The sequence below is a fragment of the Moschus berezovskii genome, chromosome 17, assembly GCF_049115385.1.
Source record: "Moschus berezovskii isolate FMDL1 chromosome 17, NW_MosBer_1.0, whole genome shotgun sequence".
Lineage (NCBI taxonomy): Eukaryota > Metazoa > Chordata > Mammalia > Artiodactyla > Moschidae > Moschus > Moschus berezovskii.
In genome coordinates, this window is record NC_142476.1 from 62517341 (window position 1) to 62527151 (window position 9811).

The window sequence follows — 9811 nt, forward strand, 5'->3', positions numbered from 1 at the left end:
CCTGTCCTTCACTATTTCCCAGAGTTTTCTCAAACTCATGTCCATTGAGTTGATGATACCATCCAACCATCTTGTCCTCTGTTGTCCCCTTCTCCTCCTGCCTTCGATCTTTCCTAGCATCAGGGTCTTTCCCAGTGAATCAGCTCTTGGCATCAGGTGGCCAAAGTAGTGGAGCTTTAGCATCAATGCTTTCAATGAATGTTCAGGGTTGATTTCTTTTAGGATTGACTGGAATTTATTCTTTAGGATTGATCTCCTTGGAGAAGGAAATGGCAACCCACTCCAGTGTTCTTGCCTGGAGAATCCCAGGGAAGGGGGAGTCTGGTGGGCTGCCATCTATGGGGTTGCACAGAGTTGGATATGACTGAAGCAAATTAGCAGCAGCAGCAGCAACAATAAAGACTGCAATTCACCTTAAGAAACCACATGTTGAGTTTTTTTAAGTTGGTAATGTGAATTTTGACTATTTAAAAAAATGTATCGCTAACTTCCTAGATATTCAAAGCAGACTGGGAAGTAAATTTAGGTAAAGGAATAAATTTAGATGTTTATAAAAGTGATTTCTGATTTCTACTTGGCAAAATACAATAATGTTTTTAAGTGAAGAAAAAGGAAGTTCATGGTAACACATTCTTTGTTTGTAATTATTAGTATTTTCACCTAACTTTTACATGTTGTCCTTAACCACTAGCATCACTTTGTCACAAATTTACAATACTGGGGTGGCGGGGGGTGGGGGTTGGCAGGTAGAGAATAGCCAATGGTTCTTACTCTGTTATCCTACTCCTGGAAAGATAGACTCAACATTGTGAGTAAACCAAATGAGATTTCAGTATGAAATCCTTGCATTTTGGGTTTAGTCCTTCTGTTAACATCTTTTGATGTGGTTTATTTATAATGAAATGATTTAGAGTTGACTAGTTTTGAAGAATAACAATACTATTTGAGGAGTAACATTACAATTTATAACAAGAATTCCTTGTAAAATTACTGAAAAAATAAATAACATATAAACAATTGAAAAAAAAAAAAGGATTGTTCTCCTTGCAGTCCAAGGGACTCTCAAGAGTCTCTTCCAGCACCACAACTTGAAAGCATCAATTCTTTGGCACTCAGCTTTCTTTATGGTCCAACTCTCAGGAAGGAGACTCCTATGGTATTTGGAGAAAAGTTAGGTGTGATTGATCTCGTGATCCAAGAATAAAGGGAAGACAGCTCAAGTAGGATTGAGTGGTCCTGTTACAAATGATTCCCTGGGGGAAAAGATAAAACAGCTCCACAGTCAAATATACCCATAGGTAGGTGAATGGGTCAGCAGGGTGTTTCTGTACTGGCCAACAAAAGCTCCAGCATCTTCATCACATGACCTGAAGGTTGCCCTAGGGACCTTCTCCACTCCTGGGGGAGATCAGTGGGCCTGGCCCGGCAGTGGCACAGAGACTTCTGCTCACACTCCCTTCACTGGAACTATCACGTGGTCACACCCCCTGCAGGGGAACGTGGGAATGGAGTCTAAGTGTGCTCTCAGAAGAGCCAGAAAGCAACAGCAAGGTGGCGCCAATAGGAAGCAGTCTCTGCCACACACCTCTTCAGTTTCCTTATCATGTGTGCAAAGGTGAGGAACAGTGTCAGTAAGAGGATATGGAAGCAGATAGAAAGACAGCATCTTGATGCCCCAGGAGAGCTCAGGTCTTCCAACAGGATGAATTACACCCAAGGGGACTGAGGTGCTGGTGGACAATCCAACTTCATCTTAGGGGAACTGTAACAGAACTGCTACTGGAAGGCTGGAGACAGGAACTATCATCCCGATATTTATAAAGACTAAGAAACTGGAATCTAGAAAGTACACAGTGATGAACTTGACATGAATACAGGATGAGTGGCTCAAAGAGATAGTCAGATGGATGGTCTTGAACATTGAGAAGGAAAGCAATGACCACTAAGAGCCTGCATGTAGTCCAGGCTAACCTCATTTTCTCTTTTGAAAGGATTATCTTTAATAATGTTTGTATCTTTAGTTTTCATAATACTCCTTCAGGAAGTTTGTGCTATGGAATCAATGCAAATTATGGACAAAGATTTTTTGCACAAAATGATATTGTCACTATTTATATTTTATTTTATTTTTGCCTATACCACGCTACTTGCAGAATCTTAGTTCCTTGACCAGGGATTGAACTTGAGCCCCTGGCAGTGAGAGAACCAAGTCCTAACCACTGGACCAGCAGGAAACTCTATTTTATTTATAATAGCAAAAAAATTATATACGATCTAAAAGTACAGCAATAGGGGAATGGTTACGTAAATCATTAATCATTAATACAATGAACTATTGTATAGACTTTAAAACTGTTTTTGAAGAGTAATAATGATATGAGAAAATACATATGAAATACTGTCAATGATAAAATCGGGATGCAAATATCAGAGAATGTATGCTCTCAGTGATGTGAAAATTATCAGCACAGAAAAATGATGAATAAAATAGGCAGAAATGTTAACAGTAGTTATCTCAGATGGCAGAATTATTGGTCATTTTTAATTCCCTCCATGTACTTCCCAATATTTTGCCACAGTGAGCATGTATGACTTCCACAAAAAGAGAAAACAATCTATTCTTTGAAAGAGAAAAAAAATCACCAAGCTGATAGAGCAGGGCCACCAAACATATAAATAGGATATCATCATTTCACAAGGTATTTGAAAAAGAATTTCAATGCTATTAACCACACTCATAAATAAAACTGTGACTCAGTTATTATGAACATAGGTGGCTGTTAATCACTGAATGACCATCCATCCCCAATCCAGACTTAGGTCTGCAGAGGCAGGAATAGCCTTTGTCCTGTTTAACATTTTAACCCTTGTCTCTGGTGAACATCTGCACTGTCCAACATGCTATCCACTAACCAACTTGCTATCCACTAACCATGTGCGAATAATTGGTTCTAAATTAATCAAATTAAATGCAATTTAGGGGAATTCCCTAGTGGTCCAGGGGTTAAAACTCTGTGCTTCTGCTGCAGGGAGTGTGGGTTGGATCCCTAGTCAGGAAACTAAGATCCCACATGCCATGGCCAAAAACAAACTGCCCCCGCCCCCAAATCTAACTAAAATTAAATGCACTTTAAAATTCAGTCCCTCAGTTGCACTAGCCTCATTTTAAGTATTCAATAGGCACACATGGCTAGTGACCACTGTACTGTACAGCTTAGATATACAGCATATCCATCATTCTAGAACATTCTGTTGGAAAGTGCTGATCTTGGGGTAACGATGATCAGCTTCACAGAGCACACCAGGCTGAAGGAAAGTCAGCCTCTCAGGTGATTACCACAGGCTGGCACAATGAGCCAGGTCTAACCAGATGAACCTGAACAGTTCTAAGCATGACATCCACCACTGGACCACCACGGAAGTCCCTGGGGGTGGGGAGATATTAATTTTTGTTGAAGACAAACTCCATATGTACCTGTGAGGTAACGCAACTAAACCAAAATATGAACTCTTGAGTTGAATTAATGAAGTATAAGGTTCAGAACAAGAACGTGATAGTTCCAAGCTACGATGGTCAAACTACACTGAGAATTCAAGTGTTTTTCCATCAGTGGTGTTTTCAGAACTAGAATTGGCCAGAACGAAACTGATTAAATACAAAAAATAGTTTGCATCACTTGAGACTGCTGTTGGTTATAAGCGGATGGAAACTGGAAACCAGCACAGCATATGAGGGGATAAAAAGACTCTTAGGAACAGTCCAGCTACTGGGTTTTAGTGGCTTTGTGCCTGGTTTGGTAAACAATGAGGTAATAAGCCAAACAGGTAATAGCAGTGGTGAGACTGGTGAGAAATTGCATTAACATGGTGCCGGAGAGACGGCACAGTGTGGGGAGAGAAAGACAGAACTAAGACTAATACCCTACAGCAAAAGCCAGAGGTAATCAAGCGATGTTTACGGTTTATAGCAATCCACCCAGAGCTATGAAAACAGCTTTGTTATCAAACCACTTGCAGGAAGATTAATTTTGTTACTGTACATCTAAAACTTTCTAATCCTAACCTCGTCTTGATTCTTTTTTTTTTAAGCCACACAGTATTGGGATCTTAGTTCCTCAGCCAGGTATTGAACTCATGCCCCTTACATTAGAAATATGGAGTCTTATCCACTGGACTGCCAGGGAAGTCCCTATACTTGCTTCCTTTTTGTTCCTGACCTTGTCTTAAAACAGTTCTTATATTAGATAAGAACTCCTCTAAACAAATTTGCTTTTTGATAACGAGTGATTTCCCCAAAATGCAACTATCGTATTTTAGATAGTGGAGCAGACACAATTGTCTTCAATTTTGAGTATTTTGGTCCAAAAGAGAGGCTGGATTACTTAAGTAAGTCAAGAGAAAAAGGATAAAGTTCTAGAAACAAAAGCAACAGAAGACATGTAGAGCTGAGACTGCTGTGTGGACACCTGTAGAAAGGGAAGCGATGGGAACTGAATCTTCGTTTGATACAAGGAAGGAACTTCCAACAGTCAAGGGTGGGGCAGCAGCTGCAGGAAGCAGTAGGGGGTGCAGGGGTAGGGGGTGGGGGGAGGGCTAGGTAAAGGGTCAACCTGAGTTTGTGCCTGGTACTTTCTAGCCATGTGACCTCAGGCCAAGTTCTTCTCAGGCCAACTCTTCTAAGCCTCAGTTTCTTCACCTGTAAAAGGAGACAATAACTCTTAGTGTTATTATAAGAACTAAATAAACTAATACATGCCTAGTGCTTACTGTAGCACCTGGCACATGCCAAACCCTCCATCAGTGTTACCTATAGCCTGTTATGATTGTTTGTGTAAGCTCCTTGTCTCCGAATGTTCCAGCAAACCTCCTGGATCACTGGTTGAGAGAATCATAGGATGGATTTCTACACTGCATTTGTAGATGGTTAGGATATGTTGTACCGATACTAGCAACCTAGAACTTAAGAGGTGGTGCAGGAAAAGGTTCTGTGGTCAGATCAGTTGACAACTGCTGGAATAGTAAAAATTCAACAACTCTCTGTGACTTCTCTGAGCCTTTAATATCACTCGCTTGCTCAGTCGCTTCAGTCATGTCTGACTCTTAGCAACCCTTTGGACTGTAGCCCTCCAGGCTCTTCTGTCCATGGGATTCTCCAGGCAAAGATACTGGAATGGGTTGCCATTTCCTCCTCCAGGGGATCTTCCCTACCCAGGGATCGAACCCAGGTCTCTTGCATCACAGGGTGATTCTTTACCACTGAGCCATCGCTGAGCCCCGTTACTACCCTGATATATAAATTCCTATCATACTTGGCCACAGAACCCTTTTCACAGAATATCTTGAGATAGGAGTCTTCTGAACACGTTTTAGGAAATATTGAATTAGATGATTTCTGAGATTCTTTCTGACTCTGGCATCTGAAAAAGTTGTGAACTGTACATGCAGTGATGTTTACAGCTACTGTTTATTGGGCAGTAACTACGAGCATTGAGCGTTTTAGATATGTCACATGATTCTCACAGTAACCCTTTAACATTTCATCAACCTCTTTTTACAGCTGAGAAAATTGAGACTCAAAGAGGTTAAGCAGTTTGCCCAAGTTCACACAGCCAACACATGGTAGAACCAGGAATATAGCCTTGCTTGCTCTTCAAAACCCTGCTCTTAACTGCTAGACCATGAATTAGCAGAAGCTGCTGATTTTTTATGTAGCAGTATAAATATGATGATGTATATTTAGGGGAAAAAAACAATGTGGGGTTGACATTATAAGAAAAGGGAGAAAACACAGTCCAGGAGCCAGGAGACTTGGGAGGTGAAGCCTTATCTCACAAATTTAGATTTCATGCCCTTTCTACTGACCAGCATTCAAGCCAGCTATTCATGCCAGTTTGCCTTAAGGTTATTGGTAAGGTCATTGGAACCTCTGGCTACCAGGGAGTGAGAGGACTGTCTGTTAAATGACCAGGAGATTTTTTTTCTTTTGGTAGAGTTTCCACGGCTGATGAGAAATGAGGCTCTTCACAACATATGCCCTTTACTTCTACCTTCATCCAAGAGGCGATCAAAGGGCAGAGGAATTCCTTGGCTCCCTCTCTTGCCGTGCTTACCCCTTTACTGTGATAACCACACGCTACTTAACAGTAAGAAGAGCAGGTGCCCCTTCCTCACGGGCTATGCTAATGAGAAGAAGCACCTCCAGATTAAAGCTGAGAACCTGAAAAGTGGGCTCCTTAACTCAGCTTGACATCAAGGTCACATTCATTCCCAAGCATGTCAACCCCTGCAGTGTGGTCAGCCTCTGGCCTGGGCCTCTAACTGAATCAAGCCTAGTCCTCTCCTGGTTCCTCAACTCACTGGGAGGGAGCACAGGGGGGCTGCACTTTCTGCAGGCAAGGACTTGGGTTTATCACCTTTGCTTCTCCAGCACCACTGGTCAGAGATCCCACAGGAACTCGGTGCTGCAGGCTGAAGCCGGAACATCAGGGCTTGAGGGCCTCCCTGTGGCTCCAGGTGGAATCTGCTGCCCTCGTGTGGCCATCCTGACTCAGCGCTAACAGAAGGAAAATTGAAGGCAAACAGGCCCTTGAGAGGCCGGGAAAGGACAGTTGAACTGAGTCACCAGGTCAAAGTAGCAGATTTAGGGGGCCGAGGAGGGGACACTGGTCCTCCAACTTTTTGGTCCCCGTTCTCTTTACACTCATGAAAACTACTGAAGATCCCAGAGAGCTTTTATATGGATTGATTCTCTCCTATTTAGAAATTACAACTGAGAAACTTTTTTAAATATTGACATAGCAATTCTTTAAAAGATAACAATAAACATTTCATGTTAACATAAATAACATATTTCGGTAAAAAAAAACTGTATTTTGCAAGGGGAAAAGAAACTTTAATAAAAACAGCAGCACTTATTTGCATTTTTGCAATTCTCTTTGATAGAATACAATATTTCGATAGAAGACAGCGAGACCCTCATTTCTTTTGCATTCAATTGCTTCTAGAAAATTCCTGTGTACATTCATGACAGAAGAATGAAAAAGGCAGAGTATCTTCGTATTATTATGAAATAGTTTTGACTTTGTTGTCCCCCCCCCGGGACCACATTCTGAGAACTAACCCTGACTCAGAGTCCTCCTCTCCCAGCTCAAGAGCCCAGGTTGGGGAAGTTGGGAATGGAAGCACCCTAGGTGGCCTCTACTCCAGGAGGAAATGTCCACAGAAATAGGTAGTAAAGTCTTCACATTTTTTTTCTTTTATGTTTAAAACAGCTGGACTTTTGTAAGACAGAGAAGTTGGGGAAGAATTTTGACTGAGTCACTGTTTCCCTCTTTCCCCTTCAGAGACAAGATTTTTCTTTTTAAGAGACGACTTCATTTGCTTTATTTTTCACGCATTCTTTTAAAAAAATTATTTATCTGGCTACACTGGGTCTTAGTTGTGGCACGTGGGATCCAGTTCCCTGACCAGAGATCTAACCCGGACCCCTGCATTGGGAATACATAGTCTTAGCCACTGGACCACCAGGGAAGTCCCTTCAAGCACTTATTTTTTTAAAGCAGTTCTGTTTTTTTAATAGAAAATTTAGAAATGGTGGTATGATACATATAACATAAAATTACCATTTTGAACATTTTAAAGCATGTAATTTAGTGGCATTTAGTACATTCACAATGTTACACAAACATCACCGCTGTCTGGCCCTGGAACATTTTCATCAACCCAAAAGGAACCCATGCCCATGAGCAGTCATTTCCCACTAGCCCCTCCCCCTGGTCCCTGGCAGCCACCAATCTGCATCCTGTCTATGTGGTTGGCCTTTTCTGCAGAGTTCATATTGGGAGAGTTCATATAAATGGTATCATATAATATGTGGCTTTTGGTATCTGGCTTCTTTTACTTATCCTAGTGTTTTCAAGTTTCATCTATGTTGTAGCAGGAATCAATATTTCATTCCTTTTTATGAGTGAATATTCCCTTGTAAGGATATACCCATTTTACTTACCCAAGTTTTGGCTATTGTGACTAGCAATGTATCAACATTTTGTACAAGTATTTGAACACTTGTTCTCAATTCTTTTGAGTGGAAATGTTCAGTCATATGACAATCTTATGTTTAACTTATTAAGGAAACACCAAACTGCTTAGGGTACCACATTTTACTATGTAAATGTTTCTTCAGAGAATCATTAAAATAACATATTCAAGAGGCTTCCTGAATCAGTGGAAATGAGGTGGGCAACCCAGGTCCCACTGTAATATTCATAATTACTGTTGTTAGTTTAGAATCACGCTTCTGGTTATAAAGTACATTATGATTTTTCACATGCTTTGATGATCATTATTTATTTGAGCTCGATAACGCTGCAAAATGGGAAACAAAGCTAGTCATGTACTCATGCCATGTATGTGTGTGTTCAGTCGCTCAGTCGTGTCTGACTTTTTTTGTGAACCCATGGATTGCAGCCCACCAGGCTCCTCTGTCCATGGAATTCTCTAGGCAAAAATACTGGAGCAGGTTGCCATTTCCTTCCCTAGGGGATCCTCCTGGCCCAGGTCTCAAACCCATGTCTCCTGCATCTCCTGCATTGGCAGGTGGGTTCTTCACCACTAGCACCACTTGGGAAGCCCCACTCATGCCATAGCTTCTTAAAAAACTTACAGTACAATTTGGATCACCTTTACTACTCTTTGGTCTTCCCTGGGGGCTCACAGGTTAAAGCGTCTGCCTGCAATGCAGGAGAACCTGGGTTTGATCCCTGGATCGGGAAGATCCTGTGGAGAAGGAAATGGCAACCCACTCCAGTATTCTTGCCTGGAGAATCCTGTGGATAGAGGAGCCTGGCGGGCTATAGTCCACGGGGTTGCAAAGTCGGACACGACTGAGTGACTTCACTTTCACTTTACTACTCTTCAGATCACTAATTTGGGAATCACTAATGTTTTAAACTTTCCTCTTTATACATGTGCAAAACTGAGATCCAGAGAGGTAAATTGGCCAGCTGGCCATAGCTATGGGTTCAGTTCAGTTCAGTTCAGTTCAGTCGCTCAGTCGTGTCCGACTCTCCGCGACCCCTTATAAACTGACTTTCTAGGCACCAAACAACCATACATTTTATTGTAACACAGTTTTGTTAGGAAGCTGTGACTATAGAGGAATTTCATGTATATTTCCTTTAGGAAGATACAATTTTTTTTAGTGTGATGAGAAGGTAGAGGGAGACACTGGTTATGCTCAGGCAGGTCTTGTCGCAATCTGGCTCCCCTAGCAGCTGACTTGAGCCAAGGATTGAGAGCAGGCAGCTCCTGTGCACCGTGGAGGGGATTCCACTATGGAGGGTGGGGATGTGGGGAAGATGGGATTGAGGGCAGGGGCCAGGGAGGCAGCAGGCCAAGGTGCACTCTCAGGCCTCTCACTTGGAGGCCCGCGCAGGAGGCAAGGAGTGTCGACTGAACAATTCCCCAACCCACCCCAAACTCACACTCTCAGATCCTGTTCTAGTTCTTCATCCCTAAATATGAACTGTCAAGCAGCAATTATCAGCCACTTTAGAACAGGTATTAGAAAGAAAAGGATGGGCAGATGAAGAAAAAGACCCTAGAGAAAACTTGAGAGGATTCAGAGAGTAGAACACTTTTTAAAACAATTAAGTTTTTCCAGAGAGATCTGAGATGATATTATCTATATCAAAACATTAACAGGTAAGCTGTGAGAAAGGAACACGTAGAGGTGACCACTTGAGGGAAATTTTTTAAAATATGCCATTCACCACACACACACTCACACACACTCTTCTGTTAACTGTGTGTG

General features: G+C 41.9%; 1 long non-coding RNA gene across 1 annotated transcript; it reads right to left on the reverse strand.

Moving 5' to 3' along the window:
• Nucleotides 1–1042: 1042 nt before the first annotated feature.
• Nucleotides 1043–7023, reverse strand: LOC148775178 (uncharacterized). The gene is made up of 3 exons (XR_016039643.1): nt 6414–7023; nt 4611–4696; nt 1043–1151 (listed from the first exon to the last, which is right to left on the reverse strand). It is a non-coding gene; the product is annotated as an uncharacterized LOC148775178 (long non-coding RNA).
• Between the last annotated feature and the right edge of the window lie 2788 nt (nt 7024–9811).